The sequence below is a fragment of the Aythya fuligula genome, chromosome 3 (assembly GCF_009819795.1).
Source record: "Aythya fuligula isolate bAytFul2 chromosome 3, bAytFul2.pri, whole genome shotgun sequence".
Classification (NCBI taxonomy): domain Eukaryota; kingdom Metazoa; phylum Chordata; class Aves; order Anseriformes; family Anatidae; genus Aythya; species Aythya fuligula.
The window spans coordinates 46473947-46492805 of record NC_045561.1 but is presented as its reverse complement, the minus strand read 5'-3'; the positions used below and the strand labels follow the sequence as shown (position 1 = coordinate 46492805).

At 41.1% G+C, this 18859-nt stretch overlaps 2 long non-coding RNA genes across 2 annotated transcripts in view; both read left to right on the top strand.

Moving 5' to 3' along the window:
* LOC116487430 overlaps positions 1–985 on the top strand; it is a 30717-nt gene extending 29732 nt beyond the window's left edge. Inside the window, exon 3 of the long non-coding RNA XR_004253084.1 lies at positions 546–985. This is a non-coding gene — a long non-coding RNA (uncharacterized LOC116487430). The remainder of the gene's footprint in view (positions 1–545) is intronic.
* A 37-nt stretch (positions 986–1022) lies between these two features.
* Positions 1023–18849, top strand: LOC116487428. Its single transcript, XR_004253080.1, has 4 exons — positions 1023–4500; positions 5729–5815; positions 16111–16192; positions 18662–18849. It is a non-coding gene; the product is annotated as an uncharacterized LOC116487428 (long non-coding RNA).
* Positions 18850–18859: the final 10 nt, after the last annotated feature.

The following is an 18859-nucleotide window of genomic DNA, read 5'->3' as shown; positions in this document are numbered from 1 at the left end:
AAATGGTGGAGGAGAGAGATGGAGAGCCTATAATATTCAGCTTTATTCAGAACTGTATATCAGAGTGCTTTTTTTTCTTTACACACAGATCAGCCACAGCATCTCTTCTTCCTTGCTTCAGAAAAAATAAAAAGAAAGGAAGTAAGAAAGAAAGAAGGAGAAAAGGAAAGAAAGAAAATCCACATATTTGTATTATTTTATGTTCTCCAAGTAGCAAATTCCCTCTGCCAACTATCTGTGGGTGTGCAGCCCTTCCTCGGGAACATGCTGTATCTTCTGAGTTCCTGTATTTGCGATATCACAGAGCTTTTGCTCTGCAGAGCCATGAATGGGGCCATTATGAGGGACCGTTAGATGATTAAGATTCTGAGAGGGGTAGGCTGCTAAAAGCGTGTTTAGTGAGGAAATTACAAGGCCAATAAAATAAAATGTCTTTGCAAGTTCCGACTGTATTCTTTTTTTCTGTGGATCTAATTTTTCAAGGTCTGTCTGGATCACGTTGAGGTTTTCTTTCATGCATTTTTTTTTTTTTCTCTCCACAACAGGAGTTGAGTCTAGAGTCTAAGTCCAAGTTAATGAAGCTGCCTCAAAGTCAAGGAGGGAGAGAATAAACCACAGCTCTGAGGCACAGACCACTGGAGATTCCTCTTTCAAAACCTGCCTGTGCTGCTCACTGGAGTTATTCGATTTGGGAACAAGATAAGAATTCACAGCATCTGATTTGTAGAAATAACCCAGAGGAGGGAAGAACAGCCAGAAATACTAATTTCAGATATCATTTTCATCTGTCAGTTTCCTAATAGTCTTTCTGAGCACTAATAGCATTAACCAAATATAAGGCTCAGACTTAGGGGAGGTTGTGCACTGACTGACAAATGCATTTCCAAATAGCCCACAGTTCAGCAGTTCTTATTCTGTCAATACTCCATGACCAGGGAAGGTTTGGAGCATAATTCTCTCCCAGTTATTCATCTTCTCTCTTTCTCTTTTTCCCCCCACCCCCCCCCCCCCCGAGTAAGAAATACACCTGGCAATTCATTGCTGATTTCCCAGGAGTGTTATTCATGCCAGTTTATTTATGTATTTATTATTCAAGTGCAAACTTACAAAGTTCTTTGTGGTAATCTGCAAATCAAACTGATGAAGGCAGAAGGCTGGCCTTTAAAGCAAGTGCTATAGAGGCAAAGGCAGGCATTGTGGCTGCCATTGTGCTGTGGCGCGGGATTGTGAGGAGCAATTAGGGGGTTGGATCCAATGATCTTTCAAAGCCCCTTCCAACCCCTACAATTCTGTGATTCTGTGAATTCATCCTGCCTGAGACCCAGGCCCAGGCCCTGGCTAGAGTTGCTAGACACAGGTAGTCACCATGCTTAAATTAAGCAAGCTCTATGCTATAAGTGCTTAATTTTGGCAAAGCAACAACTTCTGCTGTTGACTGCATAGGTGTCATCTTCATTCTTGAGTGCTAGTAATGTATCGTTTGCAAGAAATGGGTATATATTTATGCCTAACTCCTTCACGCACTCAGAATTTGGGCTTCAGATTTACTAAAATTAAAGTCAAGGTGCAGTGTGCAAGGGCAGGGCCTTTGTGCCATTTTTCCATGGCATCCTTGCCCTGGGGTGATGGTGCAACCAGGAATTTTGGTGCAGCCCTTGATGGTGACCCCTTACAACTGAAGAGGACAACCCGAGGAAGGTTTGTGAGGTGGGTTTCTGTCCTGTGGGTAATGGTGTGTGGGGAGATGTCTGCTCCTCAGGCTGGACACATGAAGGATGTTGCCTCCAGTGACTGTATTCATGCTCTTTCTCCAAAATCACAAGATACTGCTCCACCTTCAAAGGTTTGGAGACACGTATCATCTGGTCCAGCTTAACTGCAACACAGTTACACGACATTTTGTTGGTAGGGCTGTCCAGCCTGCCTGTGGCTTTACAGCTAACTCTTCCACACACTCAAAATTTAAACTTCAAGTTTTGTGTGGATTAAAGTTATTTATTAGGGTGGTGTTTTCATAATTTTCTCATGAATTTGTTCTGCATGCCTTCACAAGGATTTAATTGCCTTCAATAGGCTATTAAGTACACCTGTATCCTAGCACGTTAGTATCATAATTTATTATGTTAAATTGTCAGAACTACAACTAGGAGAAATCTATACTAAGGTTGTTAAGAAAAGGGAAAATTCAGCTTGGAATGTGGTCAACTGCAAAATAAAAAGCATCTCTTATATAGCACTTGTTTCTAAGCTCCTTTCTTCCTATTCCTGACTTCTTTTCCACTATTTCTGATAATTTAGACACAATCTTGTTACACAGTCCTTTGTTACTGTGTGAAAAACCCACACAAATGAGGTTCACTGATTACACAGAGGAAGAAGTAAAAATCCCATCAAATGCTTAAAGAAAGTGAATCAAATGTATTGTCATTTTTCTTTATTGACTTAGTATTGTTCCCTTTCACAATGAAGGATAAAAATGTGAGTTTGAAATTGTTGTGTCCCTTTACATGGTATATTGGTTTTCATGGGGTAGGAATCTCAGGGGGAATATAGTGATTTATGCTGGCAGAAGTTCTAGTTGCTTATTTGAATGCCATTCTGTGATGGTACCTTAGTAGAGACATAATGTTTCTATGTTTTTCATGCAACTGTGTCTCATCTGCAAACCTCAAATGTCATTGCCGCTTAGGGAAAGGTTACTGGTGAGAAATGTTTGAACTTTAAATGGATTCTTAATTTTGAATAGGATCCTTTTTATTTATTTATTTATATTTTATTTTGCATTGAGCAACAAGTTTAGATTCAAACACCTCTAAAACTTTAGAAGATTCAAATTTGTATCTAAACCAAAAGGTGTGACTCAAATCTATGTCTAATATAAGGATAATTCAGTGTGTAAAGAGTGCATGCACACACATATACATTTGTATCAACATATATGAGTGTATTTTTCTCACTTCAAGATCGTATTGAAAGTAGTGACTTATTCCACTTTCACCAGAATTTCATCAGAGTTGAGTACTTCTCATAAAAAAGGAATTCAAGGAAAGAAATTTAAAAATAATTTATTGAGTAGCTAAAGAAGTTACTGATGGAAAAAAATCAAAGTAATCAACTGTTTGTTTTTGGGAGGAAATTTCATTTACTAGAAGATTTTTAATTGTCCATTAGTCCCTTACCATTGTTCTGTATGGATTTCAGGACAAGATTTTGATTTGCAAATGGATGTAATAAAAAGGAGAACCCTTCTTATGTGGCTAATGCAATGTAAATCATTTAAATGTTGGAAGCGTGAAGCTGTGATTGGCAGGAAGAGGGGAAGTTGAGTGGGCTGTATGGTAAAGCAGGGAATCAAAATGTGGAAATGAAGTAGACATAGAAACATTCTGGTTCTTTTGGAGAAAATCACTGTCTGATTTTTGGTTTTGCAGAAACAAAGACTGGGTGGCCTGGATGCGTATCCTGTCTTACCAGCAAATCCAGTGTTCAAGATTGTTTGCATAACCAGTTCCAGCTTTGGCTCACTTCTGTTCTGAATAAGCACTTAAGCAGTTTGGGTATTTTTCAGTTCCCTGTGGGCTGGCAGAGGAATGATAAGCAACACAGAGAGAGGACTGAGCGACATGATCTGTTTAACTTCTGTTAGCCTATATGGATGCACCTCCCTAAATGTGGTAAAGTGAAGCCAGCTTCATTCCCATTGCTGACCAGTGTGCCAGGCAGAAAACCTTTGGAGTACTCCTTTCATGGGGAGAAAATGTTCAGTTCTTCAAGCACCCAACCCTTCTGCTGCCTTCCTTACCCTTCAAAATATCTGCAGAAGTTTTGAGTAGATTAGAAACAGATTAGAGCTGTCACCTGAAAACTGAGAGCACTCTGAACCTTGTGTGGGTTCCAGCTTGAGGGGGCCTGCAGCTGATACAGGAGGGACTGGGGTGACATCCAAGCATTTCAAACCTCCCCAGACCCTCTGCTATACTCTGCGAGTGGGTGCTAATGCTCTGCTGCACTGCAGACTCTCGCTACAGAAGTCCCCAAATGTATAGTTAGCAACCAAAATCACACCAGCTAGTGCATCTGACTTCCATCAGCAGGTTTATGGCCATGATTTATTTATTTTTCTTCCATCTGCATGTGATTTTAGAACATGACAGAAGCCTGAAATGGAGACAAACAACCTTCAGATTCATTTTCTCTCACACTCATGGACACATGCAAGCTTATATAAAAAATAATTGACCACGGTGGAAAGGTACAGTGTTTATCCTTTTAAAAAGGCAGATATTTGGTTAATGCCAGCACTTCAGAGGCCCAGACAAGAGTGCATCCCCCTGATGAAAGCAGCCTCCAAGCACAAGGTACGAGACGGCTTCTGCCCCCAGGAATTTGCCGTCTCCACTCTTAACCTGCATGAAAGGAGTGTATTATGCCTGTAGAATGCACAGGGCTGACCAGGAAACTGAGAGTAGACCTGGGATCTCCATCCTGATACCCTGCATGGTGAGCTTCACTATGGTTGCTTATTTCCTTACTGCAGTAGCACATCAATTGGATACATGGGTAGGGATTAGGTCCCCACTGCACCTAATGCTTCCTGAGCACAGAGGAGGAAGCAAACCCAGCCATGAAAAGCTCAGCAGTTGCAGCTGCTTAATTGATGGGGTTATTTTAAATCCAGTCAGTTAAATTGCCACGGACACCCTTTATTACAGCCTAGACAATTTTATTTCAAGTTGGCTTTAATCAATTAGGAATTGATTTTAGCTAAGTCGGCATAAGAACATCTGATCTGGTTTAACAAAATTGGTTTTAGAGAATTGAAATGGGTGTAAATTCAGCATGGGCCTAAGAAAGATTTTCTCCCTTTGCCTGCTAATGATGAGGTAGAGAAGAACTCAGTAAAACAGCAAGCAAGGTGCAAGCATGGGGCTGGCTGACTGCCCTGCCAGGCTGCAGCTCCCCCAGCCACCAAGGCATGGTCTCCCTCCATGTGTTTTTAATGACCTTGTTTCCCACTGGGCCAGTGTTTTAAAGAGGTCTCCAAAGAAGGCTGAGCTGGTGGGAGGTGGAGGGAATCAGGAGCTCTGCTTTTTGGTGAGGTGCTATCATGTTAAAATAGGAATGCCCTGGGAACTGAGTGTTATTAATAAAGGGTTTTTAGATATCACCCATCTTTAATGCTATCTCACCTTCAGGGCTACTGAACATTTGCAAAGTTATGTTATTCTTTCATGTGTCTTTAATTCCAGCTTTTGATCTTTGTTCTTCTCAAAAAATTATTTTGATATTTTAGCCATACTGTAAAATTGGTACTATGTTAAAAACAGCAACAACAACAACAAAAAATCCTGTTATCTTCGATCTGCTGCTGTTGTTTTTATCATGATCATTATGAGGTCTCATGTGGGATCTCTTTGTCACAGAATGGTGAAATTTTCCATTTCTGTTCTCATAAATTGAAAGAACAAAGCTTCTGCAATCAAGGACCTGCTACTTCTGGTACTCTTGGAAGAAAAAAGCAGGATTTCTACCTAGGACTTGTTTACTTTGTGCCTGAGCTGTTCCCAAGCTTGATTTCTTCTGTAGGTACAAGTAGTGTTAATGAGGTGTTAATGTGTATGTAGGCGATGCAGTCATAGATTTGCCTTTGATCAGTCGGTGTTCTTTATTTCTCTCTCTCTCTCTTTTTTTTTTTTTTTTAACCTCGAAAATCTGTTTGCACCATGAGAGCCTGTTGACTTAACAGAAATTTCTCTAGAAGCTGAAAGAAACTCTGAAAACAATGTGAAGTGAAACTCCCACCGACTGCAATGGGGTCAGTATTGTTCCTTTGATTACAATTGTTTGAAGAGCAAAAACATATTCCCAAGGGTTTGCCTACATGCAGTTTCTGTACTGCTTTAAATATAGGCTTGAAAATAGTATACTGAAAGCACTATGTAGACTATGTACAATGCAGTTGTATTATCACCAGGATGTTTATGCCAATGTAGCCTGTTTCCACAAATGTAGAGGAGCTCACAGTGCCTCCCTAGTTGTATCAGTACCATAATCTTGACTTTAAATTTGCACCCTTAAGGAGCTCACTTGGCAGAAAGACTGTGTGTTAGGCTTGGGTTTCTTGGCTCGTAATTATTAACACACGTGAAAAATGAAAACCAAGCTTTTAAAGTGAACAAGCTCCAGAAAGTAGAAAAACAATGTTTTCGTCTTGCTGATGTGAGCTTCCTTATCATGTTGCTTTTGTTATCACTTTTGCTTACTCTTGCTGACATAAAGCAGCATTGCCTCGTATTTATCAGAGTCACACAGAAATACAATCAGTGTCTATGTATGTGTGCGGGACATTTATAAAGCAAAGCCACACAAAGGTGTTCTGTTTAATGCTTGTGTCTCATTCCCAGCACTCCCCAGGCATTTCTGTATGACCCTGATGCCTGGAACAATTTTGTTTTTGAGGGGATGATTGTGTGGGTTTCTCAGGGGATCCCATTTGCTATGGTTGTGCCTAAAAATCTACCAAGAAAAGGCTCCATCTTCCCAGGCTCTGTGCAAGCAAACAAACCAGCAGACAGGTCCTGCCTTCAGCACTGCAGCCCTTGTGTTGTGCCTGGCCATGCACAGCAGTGGGCAGATGTCAAGCACACAGCTGAAGACAGCAGTGAGGTAGCAGCAACCAGCGTGACAGTGCTGAGGCTTGAGGAGGGCTGGATGTGGGAGGCTTCCTGAGGAGAAGCAAAGCTGAAGTGGAAAAGGAGGGAAAAAGAAGTGAGAAACAGGAGCAGGGGAAGACGAAAACTCAGCAAAAAGCAGTGCAGGAGCCTGAAGGATGGAGCCCACCAGCACAACTTGACAACTCAGTTAAAACTTGAAAGAAGCTCCAGAAACAGCTCCTGGTGCTGGTGGTTCTGTAGCTTTCCCTCCAGCATGGGGTCTCGTTCTTGTTGCAGTCTTCCCCCCAAAGGCAATATGACAGGAAAAAGAATAAGGGTTGAATCACAGAGAAGGGATCTTAATTAGCCAAATTAGGATCCTGTTCCAAATTGTACTTTAGATAATGCCTGTCTCACTGTCTTATAACTAAAGAAATTAACCTTACCAGGCTTAGGTCAACCTTTGGAAGTACCCTCCGCATCCTCCTCTTCCCTCTCCACTCCTGGGGTGAATTAGGAGAGAGGAAGAAGAGGTGTCTCGCTGAGTAAGGTTATGCCCAAGGATTGCAGAGGTGGAGAACAGCTGGGAAACTGGGCCCCAGTCTGCAGGGTCAACAGGTTTCTGCCTTGTCTGCATCTGATGACTTGAGTTTTTTTTTCTTATTATTTATTATTTTTTATTTGGAAATATATGCAAACTCCTAAAGATGGAAAGGGAGATTTTAAAGGTACTAGCAAAGAAGAAGCATAGTGAGCTGCACAACTCTATGTATAATGCTTGTTTATGAGCATTATAAATTAGAGCACTGTCTGGGTTTGTTAACTAAGCTTAAGTGATCCTGTCATGGCAGGGCTGGGCACCTCACAAGGTAAGACTGACAGTCCTGGAAGCATTTGTTTTTTGCAGTGAGTAGCTCCAGTAACAGCTGCTGTATGTTTCCTCATCTTCCATTTCCTCCTCTCCCGCCCCAGGCTTATCTCGTTTGTTGTTCTAGTTTAGGCTTGATGTGCTTTCCCATTTCTTCTACTTTCTTTTAGTATGTTTTGACTTTTTTTTTTTTTTTTTTTTTTTTTTTAAAAACCCACTTCCCCTTTCCCCTCCCCATATTGAAGTTGCTGCTGACAAGAGGTGCCAGCCTATTTAACAGCTGCCTGGAGATGAGCACTTGGAGGATACAGACAGCAGGTGCAGCATGGGTGGCAGTGTCGGATGCCAGCCGAGACACTGTTGGTGCATGGAGTACCTCCTCTCCTCAGCCTCCGTGTTCATTTGCCCCCTTGGCTGGGCTATCAAGAGCATGTCACGGATGATGCTTATTTTTGGAGTGGGGACCAAATGCTTCGGAGCTGAACATATTCCATATGTTTTCACACCTGAAAGCTTTTCAAGGAGAGATCTGAGATGTTTCCTTTTATGCGCATACATTGAACTTTCTTTGCTTGGCTTTAGATTTTTTTAACACATATGCTGATTGCTTCCAGTGCGTGCTTATAGAAACTGGAGACATTTGCATTCATAGTATAGGAGATGATGGGGACTTGACAGATACTTGATTTGAGTTGGCTTGTTATTTCTAGATCTGGCTTATTGCAGCCACAGTGCCTACTGCTGTATCTCTATTGATTGAAGACAGACATCCTGAGGGATAACTTTGTCTTCCCTTTCATTTAAAAAGGGAAAAAAAAAGCTTGTCTCCAGCTCTGCTACTTGTGAAGACAGAAACAAATATGTAATGCAAACTGTTTGGTAAGATTGAAGGAGTTTCACTGAGTTCTAAAAAGTGGTCATTTGTTCAGCCTGTCTTCTCTGCCCTTCTCTGAGGTGTCCTTGCCACCCACAGCCCTAGTGTCCAGAGGTGTGCTGGGAAGGCTGTGGAAAAACAAGTGCTTGGCACTGCTTAGGTTAAACTAGTGAGGAAGGGTTGAAGAGAAACTGAAGGATAACTGATCCAAATTCAAAGCTTTGCCAGTTCCAAAGCAAAAAGGCACCCGACCTTCCCCTTATTTGTGTCCAACCGGGCAAACTCTGATTCCTGGGTTCAATACCTTTGGGAGAGTTTCCTTGGACCATAGCCCAAATGGCAGGTTTATGTTTGCATCTCTAGAGCTCCAGCATCCTGAAAGTTTCTCTGCTATTTCTTACATTGTTCCTAGCAGAGAAAAGCCCTGATTGTGTCTAATTGTCCAAGTAGAGGATGGAGAAAGGATGAACATGGGTATCTGTTGGCACCGAAGAACTTGCCTTTGTCACTACAGGAACCGAAGCAAAGACTCAGTTCCCATCCTTCGGCATTGACTCTCTTGACTGAAGCACTGGGACTGCTCTGGCTTCCCTGCTCTGGCACTTCTGGGTTTGACTGCCCTGAAAATGACCATGGCTTGTACAGGTAAAAATGGGCAAAACTAAAACTCTCTAGAGTGGGTAACAGCGGCAGTGCAAGGCTTCCAACAGGACATGTGGCACAGGCTAGTAGCCCAGGAATTTACCTCCAGCCTCTCTGTTTCACCTTGCCTGAGCCTCTGTGGGATTTCTGCTAGCAATACCCTTGTATCCTCACTTAAAGAAAGCATGGCTGAATTCTCAAAGTCATAGAGGATTCCTACAAATGCATGCCTTTCCTTCCTGGGATGTGAAGAAACTCTTTATATTTTGTACCTCATATCTGCAGCTCGTAGAAGTAAAAACGAGGCTAGGAGAAATGGCAAACATCACGCTTCAAGCCTGAAAAATCTGTGGTTGCCAAGGTACAAATCTCTTTGAAGTAACGTGCTTACTATGTTTCATTTAGCGAATTGATCTGGTGGCTTACATTCCTATGAAGCCACTGCCTCGCTTGCTCCTAGTTCCTGTCCCTCCCTCCCAGCCCCCAGAATATGGACCTGTCTAAGCAAGCTATGCCCTATGCTGGAAGGAGACCTCTGCTCATTCCTGCAAAATGAGGAAAAATAAAAATCCTTGCTGAGCAGCAGCAAAAGAGCAATGTTGCTGCCTGGAATTGCGTCAGTAGCTCTGTGCTTATTAGGCCCTGTAACTGTTACCGCAGAGAAACAACTCACTGAGCCTGTTCAAAAGCCTACGGATTCTTTCTTGCATTAAGTTAATTAGTGAGAACTGAAAAAATCAGCAAATGTGTGAAAGAAAAGGATTAGGTATCTCATATCTTAGTAGCTCAGTGGAATTGCAAGGAAAAGGGATCCTACTCATCACTGATAAGAAATAAGTATTTTATTCTGCCTTTGTTTTTTAGCAAAATTCATCACGACTTTTCCTTGTTCGCAGACACAGAATATTTGGTTGCTGAGGCAGATTCGATAACAACTAAACCAGAGAAACTTGTGTCACCAGGTATTGCGTGGACACCATCTCATCTGAACCATTTGGGTGTACTTCTGGCTGAGAAGCACCATCCTCTAATTCCCTCCTGCACTTATTCCACTGTGAGAATATAGGGAGGAGAAAACCCACAAATGAACACACTCACTCCTCCCCAGCACTTAGCAGCACCAGGACAACAAGACAAACAGATGGAAGCCAATGCATCATCCACATGAAATCCCACCCTTTGTGAAAACATGCCAGCTGAAGAAGAGACAGGGTTCTTATTGGTGTTCTTTGCTGTGGATGACAAATGTGACTTTTCTTGGCTTAAAGTTAACTAGTGAATGCTTTGCTTTTTTTCCCCCACTTTGGGTGTGTGTTATCTTGGCCAGGTGATCTCTGAAATCTGGGATGTGAAAAATTGAGACTTTCCAGGGAAAGCTCCAAATGGTGTAAACTTGCTTCCTGTTGTGTCCTATGGGCAGGGTTGAATTTTGACCAGGAAGACTAGGAGTTCCTTACCAGCCTCTTGACTTGTATTTTACATGGACCAAATGCATTTCCATCCAGAGCTGCAGTGGCAGATTTTCCTCGCCTTGCTGATAGATTTCATGTTGTGATGCACAAAACTTGCTTTTGATGGGTATTGGGATCCCTCTCCCCTACGAGCATTTCAGTTGTGACATTTGGAAGTATTACTTGGGAAGTCTCTCACCATCTGGGCCTCCAGCAGGCTCAGCACCTGCACAACTGGCGTCCCCTGGCCTCTCCCAGCAGTGAGCCATTGCTCCCCTGCAGCTGTCCCCTCCAGGTTCTCTACCTCAGCCTGTCAGCAGCTTCTCTGACAGCAGCCAGGTTAGTGGATCCTGGCCAGTCCTTTTTCCAAACCTACAAATGTGATGGCAGCTTTCTCTACTTGCAGTTAATGCTTGGTTTCCATCCCTTGCTATGAAGTGAGGAACGCTCCTGCAGCGTTTGCGGAGGCATAGATTTACCTGTACATCTCACCAGCCTGCTTATTGGTAACAAATCATCGCTTCTCATCTGCAAAACTCACAAGCCAAGAATTTCTCCAGCCTGAGCTTTGAGGGGACTGCTTATAGCTGCTTCCTTCCATTCTCAGCCACAGTGCAGGCTCACTGGGCCCATGCCAAAGGCTTTTACCCTCAGCTTCAGTATCTGCTCTGCTGTGCTCTGTATCTCCATCAGCAGTAAGCAGCCTGTTGAACCTCTTCCTCTGCTTCATCCTCTGTGGGGTCAGGAGCAAGTGATAAGGAGGAGGCCATCCTGCCAGGTCCATTCCCAGACAGCTCTGAAAGCGAGAGGCTGATCTCTCCACACAGCTGATGATGAGGCTGGATCTATCCCCCAACCTACATCTACACACACAGGCTGGTGCCAGCCTCAGCAGCCTGCTAGGACTTTAACGTGTTGTGGTAGCTCCCTCTCTCATTAAGCTCTGAAGGGCTTGTTATCTACCCCTTAACAAAGCTGGGGATCATTTGGCAGCTTTTGCTTCCTGGGCTCCTGAGATCTAGTAACAAGGGCCCAAGCAGAAAGAGCCAAAAGACTATAAAGCTTTATGCAAACACATGTATATGTCTATATATACACATGTATGTACAAAGCTTTAAATATATATGTGTATAGCTACTGAAGAAATCTTTGAATATATCACTCAGAAACCATCCAGATTTTAATACCACAGTAGAAAGCTGGATCAGCTCTACTGAAGCTAATGGAACAATGAATCAGATTAACGTCCCAATTTAATCAAGTTAAGAAGGATGGTTATATAAAGTCCAGTGTTTCAAAGTGTGCAATGTTTCTTTAAGTCTGTGAAACATTGCTGTTTAAAAATGTGATGCATAAAAATGTGATTTCTTTTCTAGCTGTTACCAGTAACCACTACTAGAGAGTTTAGTAACATGAATGGTATTTTTGGAAATAACTTTATATTTTAACTAAAGTAATATGTTGCTAGAAGACAGAGAATATGGAATGAATATTGGATTTCTCTCTCCAAGTTTTATGGTGAAGTATCATATGCTGAAAGGGTGGACAAACTATGGGAGTTCTAAATACCGCTAGCGATTCCATCTAGCTAGTCAGTTTATGTAAAATCATTGACCTTGATCTGAGGATAGACCTCTTTAACACAATCAATACAGGTGCAATCAGATAAGAACATTCTACTGTTTTATTAAAGTGCATCTAATTCAAAACTCAATAACTCTCACAAATCCTTAATCAGAGAAGACATCCTGGGAGGTATTTAGGTGAGTGATCTTATAACTCTTGCTCTCTCCTTGTTAGGATGGCATTTTACAAATAGACATGTCTGTTTCCTCTTTACCCTCTCTGCCATAATTCTTTCAGTGTACAGTTGTGTTGATTATCATGCATTTATCAAGTCTTTTCCCCCCTTCATTTATTTAGAGAGGTTGAGTCAAGTGACTGCTTCAGCTTACCTCTTCCCCCAGCGTCACTGTGCACCAGCATATAAATGCAAATGTGGCTCCCTTACTGGCACACTGAGCCCTGTGTTCCAGTCTGTGGCTTAGATGTGTTACCCTATAGGAGGTGCAGTGTTAATGCGTGCTGTCTAACTCGGGGTGGCCTGGGATAATGAAAGAAAGCAGTCCATGTGCAGCATTATGTGATATCCTAAGTAGAATGAAAGCCAAGGGCAATGACTGAATTATTAGAAATGATTTTAAATCAAAATGATACATACTGAATAAGACAAAATAAGCACATGGTAGAGAGCTCCAAGAGCACTGCTTACCATGAGGTAATTATTATTCTTTCCAGGTGATCCTCAGCATGTTTCTTGATAATGCAAAATAAATTGTAATTTGGAGCAGTTGAGCTGAAGGCTTTTTTTTATTTTTATTTTATTTTATTTTTTATTTTTAAATGTTCACATACAGCAGACTGAGGGCATTAGGTTTTTAATGTAATTGAAATAGCTGTACACACTTAGCTAGACCCCTGGCTCCTATCATTACACAAAACAGCATTTAGCCAGTCTATGAAATAAAATTGAGAAAAAAAATAAAATATGCTTTTAACTATATACAGCACAGAGAGGCTTAAGTGGCTGCAGGACTGCATGAGTCTCCTTTACACATCTCTGGTTGCAAGAGAGGAGGTCTGAATACTGGCTCTTCATGAGTCTTTGACTTGTGATTCTGCTACTTTTACTACTATACGAAGTGGGTCTACCCACTAGATGCAGGAATATCTCTGTCCACTAGTAGGAACAGGACAGTGTCCTTTCTGTGAAGGGCAGTGAACTCTAATTGGCTAAAGCAGTCTCATGTCTCAGTTCTGTACATCCTGAGATCCATCCAGGACACTGCTCTGGGAGCTGCTTTCCTTGGCACATAAGACTTTTTATGGTGAGCCCAAACCTTTAGCTGACCCAAGACCAGTTTGTTTGGAAAGACTGTCCACACATGTTACACACAAGTCTAGATTGTATTCATCTAGACTCTAAAGTGTCTGATACAGTTTCAGAAAAAAAAAACCCTCCTTAGGTCAGAGCCTTAAAAACCTGTGTGCAGGAATGTGAGGTGAATCGGAGGAGAAGTGTCTATGGTATGCTGAAATGAAGGGATAAATGTGTAGCCAAGACATCTGAAAAAAATCACTGCCTCTTAGACTGTGAAAGCTGTAGTTAAGCAACTTTTGGGAATGGGTTCATTTTCAACAGCTAAGACAAGAAGATTTAAGCCAAAAAAAAAAAAAAACACAAACCAAAAAAAAACAAATAATAAACTGGATGCAATTTTGTTATTTAACTATAAGAACAAGTAGCCAACCACTATGCAAAATATGCAGAAAGACAGTGGCTTTGTCAGCCAGATCAGGCCTGGGGAGATCACTCTAAAGGAGAAATTAATGTGATGCTTTCATCAAGCAGGGACTATTGACCCCAACAGAAGTGTTACTGCTTGAAAGGTGGTGACCTGAGCTAGATAGTTGTGGTGTGCTGTTTGAGGTTTCCTAGAGAGGAGCTGAATAAGGAGTGTGGCCTGGGCCAGCTGCTTCTGTTGTAAGGAGAGAGGTTGAAGGTGAGAAATGGGGAAGGACAGCGACCCAGGGAGCCTTTCTGAAGCAAGTTTGGTGCTGCTGCTGCAGTGGCTGAAGGAAGCAGAAGAAAAATGTTGATTCTTCTTGCCCAGCCAACACAATAGTCATTGTCATCGCACGTATTCTGTCCTTCCTTTCTATTTGAACCAACACCATGAATTTTCAGGGCTCTGGTGAAGGCAAAGCAGGACTGTTTCTGGCCACCTGCTAATCTAGACAACTGCTTGCTTGGCTTGTGCTTGTCCATAGCCTCCACATCCAGGAGCATGCTTGCTGCATGCTGTGAGGATGATGCAGTCATGCCAGGTACTCTCCAGTTAGCATGGTGCTGTTGTCTTAGCTTGCATCCTGAGGTCAGTGAAGTGTTAGCACCGTGTTGTGCAAGACCTAGTCACTCCATCAATAGCACCATATTCTCCACTAGGCCAAGCTGATTTATCGGATTTTATATGATGGCTTGAATTAAAGGTGTGATGAAAGTGGGTGATATTTTTGGTTGTTGTTGTTTTGGTTTGGTTTTGTTGTTTGGTTTTGAAATTACTCAACAGAGTTAATTAAACTCAAATATCTCTTTAAAACACAATTTCAAAATAAGATGTGCTTGATAGTAGAATAGCCAAATGTAAATCCATGCTAAGTACCTTGGCCTTTGCAACAAAAGACTTTGCTGATTCAAGTCATTACTTAAAAGCAAGGACCTTCACTGCTTCTGCAACACTGCAGTCTTCCAATAGCTACTATACCTGGCCTTATTGCTCTTCTTCCACAAGGCAAAAATAATACCCTCTTTTTATTTTGCAATCAGAAGAGATATCCTATCATCCTATCAAGGTGTTCTTGTATGTTGCTGCTTTAATAAATTCATCCCCTGTCATTAGTGGAACAAAAATAAAATTAAAAATAATTTCTGCAGACTTCTGTGGTGCTGGGTTTGCAGTTCGAAAGCAGCCTCTTTTGTGGGGAGGGTGAGAAGTTGGTTTGTGGACATACACAACTCTTTAGATGAAGAGGTAAAAGAGAAAATACTGTTTACTAATGCTAATGGGAGAAAGAACAGTGAGCAAGAGAGAGAAAAGCATTCCAGATGCTGCATTATGTCCACAATGATATGTAACACTTCCATATTAATCTAATAAAGCCATGGTCTGTGAGTAAGTTTTGTGCTTTTGCCAGACGGGTTTGGCTCGGAAGGATTCCCACACCCGGTGGAAAATAAGGATACAAGAGATCTAATTAAAAATGAGAGCTTGAGATGCACAACAAGACTTTAAACTCTTCTTGTATTTAATGGAATTTGCTGTGGTGCTAAAATAGTATTCCCCCCTGTCATTCTGACATGAAAAACATTAGTGAATATTTGATTTTACTGTGGAACAAATTATGGTAATAATGAGTCTTTGATAGGAAAAAAAAAAAAAAAGTGTTCAAACTGGTACAGTCTCATTTAAAATGTGCATGTTAAAAATAGAGCAGATACACAAAATGTTGTCTGCTGCTTCATCAACAGACTGTTATTTTATGAGATGCATGCCCTTTCAATGTAGTGCTTGACACTTAACATTTGCCTGTCTCAACCCCACTCTTATTGCGAACTCCATTCTTCTCTATATAATTTGGGCATTGGTAATGTATGAACAGTCAGGTTTCAGCTCCTACTCAGCAATTCAAAACTTCAAGGTCAGATGTCAGTGGGCAGAAAATCCTCCCTATATTTGCAACTGATTCTCAGAATTAGACTTTATGGTATGAGCGAATGACCACATCCAGGGAAATAATATGTATACCCAGGCAACTGTTATTGCTGGATTTGTTGAACATATTTATTTTAATTTGTACTAATTCTCATGATGGTGGTTGAACAACAGGCAAGAAAGCAAGGAAGAGACTTTAGAGACTTTGCATAGAAGGATTTTTTTATTTTTTTTATTTTTTTAATATAATGCAGTTAGCAATACACCCATTGCTAAAGTGGGTGATGTTACCATAAGTACTATAAAAATACAGATGCCTCCTGATATCTTTTTGTTTTTAATGTTGCAGCAATTTTAGAAATGTTGATGAAGAAACAGTTTCACCTTCTATCTGAGGATGAAGAGTCACAAACTCCCCAAATTCAGTTCTGGTAAGGAAAGCCTCCATGACCTTCAACAAATCCTTCAACTTCAACTTTCATTTATTCCTTGGTAAAATGAAAATAACACTGGGCTTGCAAGACTTATTAATGGGGAAGTTTCAATGAAGATAGGAGGCCCTGTGAACCACACTGAGATCAACAGAAAGACTGCCAGAGACCGCAGTCTCTCCACGCTTCATGGGAAGAAGCTAGAGGAGGAATGTGCCAGGCTAATGTCTCAACTGTATGTGTTGTTCCTGTCTTGGCACTCTATTTTCAGCAGATATCGCCCACTTTTCAGACTTCCCTGTCCCTTTTGTGTGTTTATAAATGGGACTTGAGAGAGGTGTGTGTGACATGGGGGTGAGCTACTTTTTGCTCTCATAAACTCCTCTTCATCATAATTCCCACTGTGTTGGCCTTTGTCAGAGGACACCTTCAGAAAACTCCATGGTGAACTTGGCTCAGCCTTTACAAATGTCAGCACATTAAATACCACTATGTGTCTTTTGCTGGTTATGAATGAAGATTCCCTGAAGGTCATAGCTCAAAAACAAGGAATAGCTGGGTATTTCATCAGCAGGAGAGAATGATTTTGTTTTTTCTGTCTTTAAAAATTGAAAGAGTGTGTGTGTGTGTTCTGTAGCTTGGGTCACATTATGTTAAACAGAAATGTAGATATTACAGCAGGGTTACAGTTCTGCTGAAAATATTTGTAAGGTGAGTTTTACTCTAATTTTTGAGCTCGTGATTGCTCTCGATATCAGTGAGTTAATGACAAATGAATGTGAATGATGAATGTCAAATGAAAGATCTTTTCATTATATCTGGATTGGCTTAGTTTTATAAAAGCATCTTAAAAAAATAAAAATCTAACAGGGTATAAGCATGCATTTCTTTTCTGAGGATGCATCATATAAGCCCTTTGCACTCTATTGACTGATTAAATGAAAAAGGGCTGGGCCAGAGAAGATCTGAAATGGATTTCTGTCACTGAGCAAGCCTATTAAAATCACTCTATTTCATACAGCCAGCAGCATGATGTTTAAAGTGAATTTTGTTGGTAGTGTGGGTCACAGTGGGGCAGGCTTGCCAGCTTACGCAGCACACAAATACAGGCTAAGGAAAACAATAAATGTGAACTGTCAGGAGATCTTATGAAGAATTTGCACAAGATCTCCCTCTTATATAGGACAGAGAAAGGAAATACCTCACAATCAAAGGTTCCGCTATCTTCATGGTTAGCTGCTGTCCCAGCCAAAAATGTAGGACACATTTAATATGATCTTGCAGTATAATGTAATCAGACTGTCTGAGGGATATCTTATGCTACTCTGATAGTCAACAATCAAGTGTGGTCAAGGACAGTCAAATTGTTTTATTGCACATAACTTGGCAAAGGCTAAGGAAAAACGTGTATGAATTTAATGGCTCAAAGCTTTTATTACTTACCCAATAGGTGATTTTTAAAATGTACTTCCTTGCCTTCATGTCAAATGCAAAGTGAAATGGATGGCTTTAAAAATCATTAGTTGGAGAGAGAGGGAGAAAGAAGAGCATTCCTCTGATGTCAGCCTGCAAATTGCTCTAAAGAAGAACTGAAGGCCAACAGAGAAAGTCCGAGAAGCCTCAGGAGAGCTGTAAAGAGTGACACTACAGGACACACATCAATCCACGTCCAATAGCCCTGAGATAAAGGACTGGCCTATGGAAATGTTAGTAACCACACAACTAGAGAACAGACTTTTGCCTGTAAGACTGCAAGCTCTTTAACAGGGCATCGAGAAAAATCTTGCTTAGACAACCATGTTTTAGAGGTACTCTAGATCTTCTGCCTGTCTCTAATCTCCCATAATGGAGAGAATTCTACAGAAACAACTCAGGAAACAAAGGATTTTGCACAATTCATCCATAAGAATGAGAACACACATTTTATTTAGAGGAGATATAACACTTTTGGGGAAATGCACTCCCATTCTATGGAATGGAAGTAGTTTTCCAAAATCATCAAAGGTTTGTTAAAAAGGGTGTAAGAATCAAGCCAGAATTAATTTTTGTCTTAATTACAAAGCCCAGGATACAACGCTAATAAAGTCAAACTTTAACAACTGATTTAATCTTTATTACAATTCTGCTAGTGTAATAAAAATAGGAATAATGTTGAAATTAAAATTTAGAAATAATTATTTATTGACCACTGTTCTGCACCTCTGAAGCAGTCACAAATATTCCACGTTACGTATGTCACATAGTCATGCTGGGAGTGGCCTGAAAATTCTTTTGACTATCCACTGGAACATCTACAGGTTTATTTTGTTCATTTGAGATGTTAATAAATGTGAATGGCAAGAGTACAGCCACACAGAATGATTTAAATGGGAGGCCATAACTGGTATGATACAATTCATGCATTAGTGCCATACAGTCTCTTGTCAACTGTGGGCAACTAAAACTTGACTTTAATTTCTATTTCAAAAGGTCACAGAGCTGGCGCTCAGCCTAAGAGAAGAGTTGCCATTGACTCAATGTGAGTTGAAAAGACGGAACTTCATCAGCTGGAACTACATCAGTGGAAACAACCTTGCTTTTCCAAAGGTGGTCTGATGTTTAAACACAAACTCCAATCCACTGCATCTTGCAAAACTTCACAAGGTCGTGCTGAGGAGCAGAAAGGCT